The 14,359-nt window shown below is 38.2% G+C and overlaps 1 pseudogene; it reads right to left on the minus strand.

Moving 5' to 3' along the window:
- Positions 1–8,465: 8,465 nt before the first annotated feature.
- On the minus strand, positions 8,466–11,646 carry LOC112199526 (annotated as a pseudogene).
- Positions 11,647–14,359: the final 2,713 nt, after the last annotated feature.

The raw sequence follows: 14,359 nt of genomic DNA on the forward strand, positions 1-14,359 counted from the left end.
TTTGTGGATCAGCTTTCTAGTACCAAATACAGCACGAAAGGGATATAACAGTAGTTTGAATTCACAGACTGATGTCAAGAAAAGAAAAAACATCAGTTACTGATGAAGAACTGATGTCAAAAAACAGAAATTACATCAGTTTGAAAATAAAAACCGATGTCAGAAAAGAGAAAATACATCAGTTTGGAAACAAAAACCGATGTCAAGAAAGAGAAAATACATCAGTTACTAAATAAAAACCGATGTCAAGAAAGAGAATGTACATCAGTTCTTAAACAAAAACCGATGTCTAGCATTACTATGGACATCGATATATAAACAAAAACCGATGTCTAGCATTACTATGGACATCGATATATAAAAAAAAACCGATGTCTAGCATAAATATAGACATCGATATAGACCAAGGAACTGATGTCCAACATAGCATTGGACATCGTTCTTCTTGAGGAACCGATGTGTAAAATATTATCAGACATCGTTTCTAAATCAATAACGATGTTAAAATGGATAATTATGTTGTTAGACCTATATTTCATTAAGCATCTAATGCCAAAATATGAAGGTTTGACAATAGCTAAACACACCAAAATGGTGATCACATTAACGTTTTTACATCGGTTCTGAACCTGAAACCGATGTCTCGTTGCAAAATAGACATCAGTTGTGAACCGATGTCTTAGTTTTAGCGATTTTTAACATCGCCCACTAAGACATCGGATTTTTTTTTTTTTAACATCAGTTGTGAACTGATGTCTATGAACTTAATCCTAGTAGTGTGAAGGGTTTAATCTCCAGCTCATCAACAAGGCTGAATATATTCCTGTAGGGATACCAATAACCTAAAACAGCAGTATCATAATATATCAGAATCCAACAAAGTTAAAATGTATTGGTAAAACCAACTTCAGTAAAAACAAGTGAAAAACATGCATGATCACCATGGATACCCACATCATCAAGACTATCCTGGATACCCAGTTTCCAAAATCCAAAAAGTAACAAAAATGCAAAACACAGAAGTTGATGATTACCATGGATACCCACATCATCAAGACTATCATTTTCAAGTACAATAACATCAAAGCCCCGGCTACAGAAACCTTCATGACTAGATAACACAGTTCGAAGCCTCCTCTGCAAAACCCAAAACCTATAACTCAACAAAAGCGCAAAATTTTTTCAAAATCAATCACAAACAATGAGAAGAATCGAGAGAGAGAGAGAGAGAGAGCAAACCAGATATAGAGAATGCCCAGAAAGCTCAGAACATGAATACCCACAAAGCTTCAGTAGATGAAACACAAATCATTGGAAGCAAAATAAGAAACAAAATCATATCAGTGAACTAAGGACTCACAAATCCTTCGAAGACATGCATTGAACAAATTTGTCAATTACCTATGACAAAAAGCTCAAATTTTCTCCAAAAGGCCGGCCTCGATCTCTGATTCTCTTCACCGTCTTCAAGCAGAGGAGCTGGTCAGAGGCGGAAAAGGAGGAGGACGAGGTGGGTCGGGTTGTGATTGTAGCCGGAGAACGAAGACGAGGAGGAGGGTTGTGGTTGGAGGCGGAGAACGAAGAGGAGGATGGTTTTTGTCGGAGACGGAGAACGAAGAAGATGATGGTTTTTGTCGGAGGCGGAGAACGAAGAGGCTGATTCTCTTCATCGTCTTCGAACAGAGGAGCTGGTCCAAGGAGGAAAAGGAGGAGGACGAGGAGGGTTGGGTTGTGATTATAGCCGGAGAACAGAGACGAGGAGGAGGGTTGTGGTCGGAGGTGGAGAACGAAGAGGATGATGGTTTTTGTCTGAGGCGGAGAACGAAGGAGGAAAGGGAGGTTTGGTTGAATCAAGTTGAAGTCAATGTTAGTCCAAATATGTCTAAGTGTGGGAATGAGCTTTTTGACTTGATGCATATACTCTTCGCAAGCGTACGAATCGTGTCAAGTAAGGGAAGTATTTGGACCTTAGTTTATCGTACATCGGGAATTAGGTGTTGGACCTAACTGAGATAATTGGCGGTAGAATACTAAAAGCACATAAGAAAAATAAAAAGTAAAATAAAAACTATAAACAATCAAGGCACCAAACATTGGCAATGCTTGGCTTAGCTCACACCAAGCCTATTCAAAGCCACAAACTTGTAGCCACAAGATGGGTATACACAAATGAGTCGATGGATTTAATGTTTGAAAGTTGATTTGAACTTAACAAAAAGTAATAAAATGCAAAGCGATTAATAAAAATGCAAGAAAATTAAACTAGAAAAGTGTGAACAATATAATGAGAATGTCGGGTGCTAGGGAGGTTCCTTCACCCAAATCTCATGTGTCAGAAGCTAATCTAATGTAGATGCAAATTTCCTACTTTGGCGGTAGTCGTTTCCGAGGCGGTTCAAGGCTCAAGGACCGAAATTCCCTTTCATGGTATTCCTACTCCGGTTCAAGGATCGTAGGAACTCACTTGATATGAATTAGAGCCGGTTCAAGGGTCTCTAATTCATCTCAAGAGGCCTAAAGATTGAGGATTAGACTATTAAGTGACCCGCCCGCGCATTCACGTAACGGGTGCAAATCATCATGCTTATAACCCCTCGAATACAAAATTGAAGGTTTCTAGCTTAGGAATTAGAGGAGGTCAAGCCTCTAACTCCGTCCTAGACATACTCAAAATACACACCCTAGAGTTGACTAGGCTCCTAGACATGCATTTTAACCCAACAAAAATAGATATAAGCATCCATCATATGAAAATTGCATCATTACATTAAATTAAACATCTTTTACATAAAATTTGGGCTAGGGCACACAACCCTAGCCCCCAACAACAAAATTACTCATTACCCATCATTAAACAAATATCAATATACATAATTTTAAAGAGGAACAAAGTGAAGAGAAGTAGGAGTAACAAAGTCAAATCACAAATTGCTATAAAATAATTATGGCTAGTCTTGATTTATGGCTCCCCGCTTTTACCAAAACTTGATAGTGATGAAACTTTTAATGCTTGGGTTTCCCTTTTGAATCTTGTGAAATTGATGAGAATATGGAATCTTAGTGAGGTGGATCTTATTGAGGTGAATTTTGGTGAGGTAGATCTTGGTGAAGTGAATAAAAGATGAGAAGGAAGAATTTTGGTGAGGTATATCTTGTTGTGGTGAAGAAAAGATAAGGAGAAAAAGATGAGATATGGGGGTGGGTTTGGTGTTAGAGAGAAAAGAGGATGGGTGCGGCCGAATTGAGGTTCAGGACTCCCTCTTTGATGGGAGAAGAATAAATATATATGTGGTTTCCTTAATTGAATGTGTGGCTGTCAGCAAAGAGAAAAGAAGAATGCACGTGGGAGCGTGAAAGAAAGAATAGGAATATGGTCTGCCACGTGTCAAAGCCGGATTGGTTTCTAACCAATCAAACAAATCACGTGCATGGCTGCCTCCCTTCTTTGGTTGATTAAGCTGAATTAATCAAGTGATTAATTAAGCAATTAATCACTTAACTAATTAATTAAGATGCAATTCTTTGGTAAACTTCTCAATTATTTCTGTTTCTTCTCACTCTTCTCCATGCACTTCTGCAAGTATTATCGGAGGCAATTAGATCCGCGTCGGCTATTTTGTCTTTTTGTCAGAAATCTCCATTTTGCTCTAATTTCGCACAATTTCTTCCAAAATCCACAACTCCGCTTATTTACTACAAAATAAATAAAAATGAATTAAATACATAATAATTGTCTTGAAGAATAGCTTAATTCAAATATTTAGGATGCAATTACGCCCATAGAAATGCGTATAATCACTTTTCCTCCCCCGCGCTTCTTTAAATTTTTTTAATTTAGCCTCTCAGCGTTTTTCTGAAAATTCAAACTAAAGTTTTGTCACCGGCTAATTTCAAAACCGATGTCAGTTATATGCATACAAATCGGTTTTTGAGAAATTGATGTTAATAACATTGTTTTACTTCGCGTGTATTTCTCACCGATTTAATTGTCATGATGTCTATGAGCATAATTCTAGTAGTGTATTGATCCAGGCATCAAACAATCAAGGTATTAGAACCCTAGCATGCATACTAAGTAGGCCTCCAAAGCATACAAACATAGAATTCATCAATGAGAATTCGGAAAACAAATTGAATGTCAAAGCATGTTATGGATCATGTCTAGGGGCTTCAACTGCCCACTAACTATTCGAAAATTAGCTACACATAGTCGGAATCAAAAACACAAAATAATGAAAAAGGGAGGAAGAGAGAGAGCAAGCTACTGCCTATTGGTTTCCTTTTATATGCTTAGAGGTTGCCTCCATCATTCTTGTTGTGTAGGAAAACCAAAACCTAAAAAAATTAGGGTTAGCGTGCTTAGGTGGAGTTTTCCTATTGGCTCTTGAACTTGATGACTTATTCCAAACATTTACATCACGCCATTTGTTCATATTAAGTTGGCATATGAAGCACAAACTTGTCCTCGAGCTTCTCGGTGTGAGTTGGGCCTCGAAATATAAATTCCCGTCCAACCTCAGATTCACGTGCAACCTGACCTTCTTGTACTAAATCAGCCATAACTTCCTCTAGAAAAATGATATTGACAAGCCGTAAAAAGATCTGGAAACTAGACATCTGAGACTTTCCAATATAAAGATCAACATCTTATTTGTTCTGAGCTGGTCTTAGTGCTCTGTCGAAATTGACTGATTTGCACAGGCAGATTTGTTGATGTGGCATTTCAATCCCTCTTTTGCTTCTTTTCTTCTTCTTTTGCCCAAAATACATATAAAATCAATAAACAAAGTAAATAACTAGAAAATACACTAAACTAACAAAGAAAGTATAGAGATTAACGTTATCAACATCACATAATTATGCTCCTATCATTAAACATAATGGAATAGTACTTCTCAAAAAAAAAAAAAAAAACTACATGGATTATGGAAGAGAACAATATCTGATGTAGTAAATATGGTTGAGGCTATCAATTCTACAGAATTTTATTTGAGCATGAAAGGACCAATTTTTGGTGAGATTGGAAGATTAAAGCTAGCATTGGAAGTAGTGCATTGGAAGAAAATTCCACATAAGTGCAATAAAGCTGCTCATGTGCTAACTAGAGAAGCTTTAAAAGCGGAAGGCATCAAGTTTTAGAAAGAGATTGGATCTCCTTGGTTCAATGACGTTGTAATAGATGATATGTTTATTAAAGGGGTGTGGTAGGGTGTAAATCAGCCGAGCTGAAGCAAATACCAAGGTAATCAAACTCAGCTCACTTTCTTTTTTTTGAGCTCAAATCGGCCTTAAGCTTGAATGTTTTTCCATGCTCAAGCTCGGCTCGGCTTGAATATTTTTCTCAAGCCCACGCTTGAGCTTGAATTAGGCTCGGCTTAGCTCATATGGCCACCCCATCTTAATTATTTTCTTTTTATAGTGTGCGTTAGGGTTTGATTTACTTGTTGTACAAGTATTGTTCTTTATTGTAATATGTATTACTTAAATTATCAGATTCTCTTCCAATTGAAAAAGGAAGGTAATTAATAAAAAAAAGGGTCCTTGACCAAAAGCCTAAAAATGAGCCAAAGTTATCCCACTTACCACAGCAATAGATTTTTATTCTCACTAATGACTAACCCAATTTAAATTAAAATGACTATTCTGCCCACTTTCTAATTAAATAACTACAGCTACTGCCACTCTCTATCGCTCTCTTCCCTTCGATCTCTCTCTCCTCTTTGTCTCTCTCTCCAAACTCTCCCCTTCTCTCTTTATGAAACCAAAACGTCTCTCTCTCTTTCTCTCTCTAAACCTAACAGAACCTCGAAGCCTTTCACACTTTCCTCTCATAAATTCAAAACTTCCAAAACCAGATTTTCATTAAGGAATGAAATTTCGATCAATCCTAGTGATGCAAAGCCTCGAAACGGCACCACCTCAACTGAAGAAGAAGAAGCTCCGGAGCTACCTCGCCAGAGCGAACTCAGAGCTCTCCGATTCTCCACTTGTCTCAGAAACCAAAACCGAATGCTCGCTGCAGTGAGGCCTCTAGTTTCTCCGTGAACTCTCTCTCTCTCTCTCTCTCTCTCTCTCTCTCTCTCTCTTCCCGGTGAAGGACTGGGCCCGACCATTGGAAGGGACTGGATCTAGTACTGGTGCTGGTCCCATGAACTGAGGGTTTCGATGGAAGTGATGCAACACTTGCCAATTGAGGTTGCTGAGGACGGCTATGACGTCCTCCATCTTCGTTGCCAATTGAGGCCCCTGGTTCTGCACACTCTCTCTTAGATCTATACTATTTTATTTGAGATTTGATATCGGGTCATAGCTTAGATTCGATTCAATGGCTGTGAGAAATGTTGTTAGTTCGAATGCAATAATTACTGGGTATATTGATGTTGGGGAGTACTTGATGGCATTGAAGCTTTTCGTGCAGTTGCTTGTGGACGGGTTGAGTTTGACTATTTCGAACTTGGTTGTGATTCAAGCTAGTGCAAAAATTGGATCTATTGAATTGGCTAGGCAAATTCATCAGAACGTCCAGCTCTTCATATCTCACAGTCCAGAAGGGAGAAGATGTGTGGGTGCCCAAATTAGATTTTTTTTGTTTTTTAAGTAATAGGGCAGAAGGAAAGGAAAAATGAAAGTTTTGAATGTCTATTGCCCCTAATAGATGTCAATGGGAGGGCAATAGACGTTTTGAATTAATATAATCTCTTCATTTTTTTTCTTCTTTAATCAAAGTTTTATTTGTCTAATTTTATGAAGATTAGTTTCCATTCCGGCAATCGAAAGTTCTATTGGGGAGTAATAGACATCTATTGGGGGCAATAGAGGTTTATTGCCTTCTATTGGGGGCAATAAACGTCTATTACCCCTAATAGACGTCTATTGGGGGGCAATAGAGGTTTTTAGAAAATTCCGGTGCGCAGCGGTTGGTGGCTGGATTCCAGCGAAAATTGGCCGGATTCCAGCCACAGGTGACCTAAATCCCGCGGCCGGTGACCGGGATCTGGCGAAATCTCCTATGGTTTCTCTCTCTCTCTCTCTCTCTCTAAGTAACAAAGGGGTGAGGGTAAAATGGTATTAAAAAAAATTAAAAAACAAAAAAAATATCTTAATGGGGTGTATTAGGGAAGACCTCCTTAGAGTGTTTTGGGTAAAAAAGAATTAAAAAAACTTAATGGGGTAAGTGGGAAAAATATGGGGTAAATGGACAAAACCCCTAAAAAAAAGTGAAGATTTGGGATTAGAAAAACTATATTTTATTTATACTATAAATTTACATGAGTTGAGCTTTAACAAACAATTTGTTGAGTTTTAACAAGCTCGAGTAGTTCATGAAAAATACAATCTACTCACAAGCTTGACAAGCCAAATATATCCTAGTTCAAGTTCGGCTCGTTTTTTTTTCAGGCTTAAATTGAGCTCCAACTCAGCTTAAGAGCCGAACGAGCTAAAAATGAGCCTAATACGAGTTGAACACGAGCTGTATCGAGCCTATTTACAGCTCTAGGGTGTGGTACTATATTTTACTTACTTAGATCAGGCAAGATTTCGTGCAAGGCCACAATGCCACATCTACCCCTTAGATGTGTTGTCCAAAGTTTTAAAATGAATTTCTCTTCCGATAAAAAAAATATAAAAAGGAACAATATGTAACACAACTACACAAGAGGGTTCAAAGTTTTAACAATTAAGATTGCTTTCCTTATTCGCCTAGGTTCACTTTAGTTTCCTTAGCTATTTAGGATTTGATTCCTTATAAAGCTGCAACTGAGATTTACTGTTAATTAATGCCAAAAAAAAAATTTCGAAAAGTCATGCATGCTTGATCTGAAAAGAAGAGGTGCGGCCATTGCCAGTCTTTCTATTACTCTGAGGTTTTGCAGCAGTTGCGACTTGCGAGTCAAGCTTGCTGAAGATGATGTGTTGTGAGGCATTAAAGGTAGACGAATAGCAAAGAAAAACAGAGATCTTTGATCGGATCAAAGCTGAAATGAGTGCAAAAGGGGACTTCGATCCCTCATGGATGTGAAGAAGGAGGCTAGGGCAATGAGGAAACGATCTGGATACCAAGCCTCGTAGAACTCAATGCTTTACAGCGTGAACAAAAAGAGCTGTCACCGAAATCCTAGTTACTGGTCAAAGAAATTATTTCTGAAGTGTATATATAATGTAAAGAAACTATAGAAATTCTGACCATTTGAGATTTGAGAAGCAGGAACTGAATCTGATCCAATGGTCATGAGTGGTTTAAGCGTATAGAATTTGTAGAAATTCTGACCAATATCAAGGATGGCGATTAGGCTGCCTCATAGTTTTATATTTTGCTTCTTAAGATAATGTAAAAGAAAAAATACCAAACTCATGTAATTTATTATTTTTCTTACAAGCTAGCTTCTAGAACAGACTACAAACATACAGCACTTGGGAAAACAATGCATTATTGGATTTGATCTACGGAAAGACTAGAAAGCTCTCTAAGATGAGGCACTTGCATGTAATGCTGCCAAAGAAGCATAAGTGCCAGTGTGCCACCCTTGATATTGATCAAAGATTCATGCTTTCCTTTCTCTGCAATTACTCCATTTATAATCTGCACCCTTAATCGTGGATAAACGATGTGCAACCACAACTGTGGTTCTATCCACCATAACTCAATCTAGTGCATCTTGAACCACTCGTTTGGATTCAGCATCAAGAGCACTAGTGGCTTCATCTACTAGTAATATCTTTGGTGCCTTCATTATTGCTCTTGCAATAGCCACCCTTTGCTTCTGTCCACCAGATAGTTGAACCCCTCGCTCGCCCACTATTGTATCATAACCCTGCATTGTTTTGCAAACATAATGTGCTTGATATTCAAAAGATACTATTTCTAATGGCTAAAAGAAAACAATAAAGTTTTTAATTCAGTAACTACCTGTTGTAAACTACTAATGAACTTGTGGGCATTTGCCAATTCTGCTGCAGCTATAATTTCAGCCTCGGTTGCAATCCCTTCCTTTCCATATGCAATGTCATTGGCTCTTATAGTGTCATTAAACAATAGAGGCTCCTGGCTCACCAACCCCATTTGCTGTCTCAGCCACTTCAACTGTAAAGTTTTCATTTCAACACTATCTAATGTAATATGACCTGAATCAAGGTCATAAAATCTCTGAAGCAATGAGATCACTGTCGATTTTCCACTTCCACTTTCTCCCACCAGAGCAAGTGTCTGAATGATACAAAAATAGTGAGTTCAAAATTTTTTTTTCCTTTCTTTCTTAAGAATTAATAGGTAGAAGTTCAGCACACCAATTACCTTGCCATGGTGAATGGTCAAGCAAAGATCCCGGAAGATTGGCACATTAGGTCTATTAGGATACTTGAAACTAACATGATGCAATTGGATTTCTCCTTTCACATTTACAATGGTTGTTCCAGAGTCATCACTAGAATCTATTTTTGATTTTTGGTCAAGAAGTGCAAATATAGAAGCAGCAGTGCTCTTTCCTTTAATTGAATCAGGGGCAACGCACTACGCCAATATTTGAATCAGATAACATGCATCAGACAACTGCGTACATTTTAACTGTCGTCTGAAAAATTCAGACGACAGTAAGAATTATTCTATTGTGTATGATTCAATCACACAACAGTTATTGTAAAATGGGTGTGAGGTTGTTTGCATTTCTTAAAGGGACAACAGATTTTCAGATTGCTATTGTCCAAATAGCTAGTTTCAGACAGCATAATAATCGTTGATGTTGTTCCATTGTTATTCAGACAATGGTTGAAATTTGATGTCATCTTAATAAATCTATTCAGACAACTCTTTTTACATTACTATTGTGCAATTTATTGTCAGACAATCACTATATTTTGATGTTGTCTGACTCGTTTGGTTCAAATAACAGTTGTTTATTGCTACTTTATTCTGTTGTGCAAAATTTCTTTAAACAAATGGATTCAGACAATAGTTATTTATTCATTCTATAGTCTGTTGTGCGACTCTCTTTCAGACAATGGATATGAATTTATGTTGTGTGAGTTTTCATGCTTAACCTGTTTGAACCCAAAATAACATTTTTTCTTGACGAAGGGGACTCGAAGAAATCCGGGCCAATACCTGTGGCCCAAGCTATATATTTTCGAAAAGTTCAGAAAATATTATTTAGAGGCTAAGTAAAGCCTACTTGAAGACTAAGCGATTTTGAGGCAAATCCGGATATTCATCGATTTACTATTAATTATCATATATTTGGTAATTAATGGTGGTTTGTTTGGTTAATTACCAAAATCATGCAAGAGAGAACAATAACGTGCCCATGCAAATATTCATATATTCCCATACAATTAATGTGCAATGGCATATATGGAAGCATGCAATCATGCTTGATGGTGGTCAAAGAGGAATATATATATATATATATATATATATATATATATATATATATGATGTATGTATGGTGGCTCATGCATGGTTAAAGTAATTAAATAGCATGGTGGGCCATCATCCTTCGCTACCAACAGAATGTAAGCAATTAAGTTTGCCTACATATATGGCAATTAAATAGCATGGTGGACGTACAACAGTTTGGTCAGAAGCATGCGATCACCTTGCTTGCAATCATCAAGGATTATTATATAATATATGTAATCTTGTGGTACGTATATATTGGTTCATTGCATGGCAAAGGGTCAATTAAGGTGAATTTTTTTGTTGCATGGAAAAAGCCAATACGTGGCTAACATATGAGACATATACAGTGTATGCAATTAAAGACTATTGCATAAAGATACAAGTGCTCGCGAAGAGATATATTTGCAGTTAATGCATATCCTACAGTTCGCGCGCGACCAAGAGGAAGATTACGTCTAGGACTCCAAAAGGTAATTAACCTTGCCTAGAAGATTGCTACAACAGAGTTAATCTTTGATTATGACAGATATCAAAACTATTCAGTGTTTTGATTTGATTCAAGGCCAATAACTGTGGCCTAAAATATAGTATTTCATTCCTATTTGGAAGGAGAATCTGCAGTAGCCTATATATAGAGGCTAAAGATGATATACGGAAGGACCTCTCTCAAATCAATCAATCCCAGCAATTACAAAGCCTCCCCGGAGCAAACCTTCAACCTCGTTGAAACCCAGTGACCGCGTGCCAGTCCTAGTCTCCCTGCGAGCCGACTGTTAGCATCACCAGATCAACCCGGCGACCGTACTTCTAGTCCTAGTCTCCCCGCGAGCCGACTGTTAGTGCCACTGCCACCGATACTACCAGCGAAGCAAGGGTAACGCCCTCGCAACCCAGCGAAGCTAAAGTCATGCTTTAGCAAAACCCGTGCTTTCTTCAAACTTCCCAGTGATTGCTCTGACAGCCTACAATGTTGAGTATCGATTCGGTGACGCGAAGAGATCACATCCAAAGTCCTTATCCGTAAGGCAAGAAGTCCTTTTCCGAAAGGCAAGAAAAGAACCTTGTGATGAGGTTGGTGCTCTCCTCGTCCACATCGTTTGATCAAAAAGTCAGGTCAAGGGATTCTCCGACGACTGCACCCCACGGTGCTGACACGCCTGCGCAATCACATCAGCAAAAGAGACAATTTGCACGCCAACTGGTTTTAGAGCCAAACATAACCAAAACTCAATTGTTTTACTCAACCCCTCCATCGACCAACAAAACTTTCATTTTGCCCGCCCATTTTTTGGCCAAAAAAATTAAATTTCCCTCTTTTCACAAACCCCTTTTCGCACTTTTCGTCAGTGTTCTAAAAGACTAGAACACAGAATTCGACTCTCGTTCTCTAAAACCCAGTCCTCTGACCTCTCTCTCAGCCCCCTACTCCCCTTGATACAAAACTGAAAACCCACCGACCAGGCCTCGACGCACGCAGATCTCTGTCCAAATTCCCGATCTCCAACTCCTAACCTAGGTTCACCTCCCCATCGTCTCCGCCTCACCGCGCGAACGGCTATCTTCTCACTCGTGTTTGCCAAGGCGGATTCTACCCATGTTTGCAGAGAAAGCCAGCCATGGTCGTCGAAGCATCACCGTCGAAGCTCCAATCCCAGATTGGTATCACTGAGGCGCGTGGAGTAAATCACTGTTTTCTTATAATGCAAAGAGGCACGCACTCGTCATCCTCTCTTTGTGTCGCCGGTAACGGAATTCAAAAACACCCGCCTATTAGCGTATACATATCTCTCTCCGTCCCCAAATTCTCTTTCTGGTTTTCGATTTGATTCTTCTTCTTTTGCGCCTTTTTTTGTTTCGTGTTCGCTTTTTCGGTGCTGCTCGCTCTCAAATTCTTAGGTATGAATTTCAATTTCCCCTTTTTTGATAATTCTGCTCATTATTGGGATTCTCAATTGGAAATTCAATTGAATTGGGATTATTAGGTCTGAATTGAACTATCGTTTTGGGTGATGGATAATGTGTTTCTTCGGTTTGGCATGTAGCTCATGTTTTGCAAGGTGGAGCTTAATGCTTTTTCTTTGTTAAATTATTGAATTTTTTGATGAAATTATGGTTCTTGGAGCTGGTTTTCAGTTCATATGTGGCTGTTTCTTTTGGGTGATAGTAGAGGGTACAATATAGGGTATAGGTACCACCTCCAGCAAAAGGATCACTGTATATTAGGCCTTTGCTCATGGGGAGTGGATCTGATTTGGGCTTGGGGCCGGGACTGGAGTATACATTCCTAATATTTGCTTCTCCAGTTGGTAATTATCACAAGGTAAGAGTGAACCATTTCAACTGGCTGGACTAAACAGTATGAGCAAAACATATTTGAAGTTAATTATTAGCTAGGGCATGTCAGTTGACTAGCTAGCTTTGCTTACTCCTTTAGTAGTTACAAGCTTATTAAAATTTAAGGCTCTGCAGCTGGTTGTCTAATAGTCAGATGTTTATTCTGTGATAGGGAAGGGCAGTCCTCAATTTGTATGTTGAGCATAAAATCCACACAGCTATTCCTGGTGGAACTGGAGGTGTCAAGTCTGTCACCAATTACTCACCTGTAAGCTCATATATGGAACTAATTAATCATATGTTATTTTTTTGGTTTTCTAATTAATAGCAACATATAAGAATTGACAGGTTTGCATGAGCAGAAAGAAAAAAAAAAAATATATATTTGCTGTACTTATTTGATACTTGGTTTTGGAGTTTTTAACTCACTTATGTTCATCCAATTTAGCTACTTTTTTCTTGGGTATTTCTCAGAATACTGGATTATATATGTTGTTGCTCTGTTTTCGATTTTAAGGTTGGCATCTTTTTTCATATATGATGTTTGCTTTAGGATGCCAAGTTTGTTTTTTTAAGATGCTAACATGGTCCCAATATACTTGAGGAACACTAATGGAGAAACTAGCTAGAGTGTTGGGTCCCAATATAAATAAGCCGAGTAGTTTGATAAAGTTACATGATTTATTGTTTTTGTTGAAAAGTAATAAACTCAGGTTGAATGGTTTGAGTTTTATTCAGTTAGTGAAGCTACATTGTGATAGAGGTGTGTGTTGTATGTTTGATGTGACGGGGTTTGATATAGGAACTAGAGCGGCAAACTGCATATATCCACTTCTTGGTGCATCTCTTTTGGGGTGGAGCTTTGTTGGCTCAAGTTGTTTTGTCAGTTATTTTAGTCAATTTATTTTCAGGTTTTGGGTATTTGAATGTGTAAGCCTTGCTTAGAATAACAAAAATTAAATTTCACTATTGCACGTTGTTACAAATATGACTAATGTAGCGGTAGAGTGGGCAGAAAAGAATGTTAGAGATAATCTGCATATCTCGAAACTTATTAAAATTCAGTAGGTAGAAAGTGGTGAAAACACCCTTCCAGCAGAAGGATCAAATAATAAGGCATTGGTTAGTACCAAAAGCGAAATAGATCTGACTGAGGATATGGCAAGGGAAGGAATGCTCATCTAAATACAGGGTATTATGGGCCACCCGTTCTTCTTGGAGTGGTCAGGGATGGTGAGGAGTTTGACTTCTGCATGTGTAACCCTCCATTTTTTTAGACAATGGAAGAAACAGGACTCAATCCAAAAACTTCATGTGGTGGTAATCCAGATGGGCATGCTATTCATGATATGGTGGGGAAATCAAAGAACAAAGATCAGAATACTATTGGAGGTATCTCATTTAGTTATATACATGCTTGAATGCAAATTTCATGTGCAGATCCAGCTGTCTTTTCTTTACAGATGATTATTATTAGTAGATTTTATGTTCACCATAGAAAGAAAAAGACATAACAATTTGTGTTTTGAAGACCGAAGTGCATACAGTTCTGATTGAACCAATTGTCTGCTCTACCACAGTTGCTCCAATTGAATAAGCAGCTTGTCCGTGGGATGCCAACTTCCTTATAGT

This window comes from Rosa chinensis, chromosome 4, assembly GCF_002994745.2.
Source record: "Rosa chinensis cultivar Old Blush chromosome 4, RchiOBHm-V2, whole genome shotgun sequence".
In the NCBI taxonomy this organism is placed as follows: Eukaryota; Viridiplantae; Streptophyta; class Magnoliopsida; order Rosales; family Rosaceae; genus Rosa; species Rosa chinensis.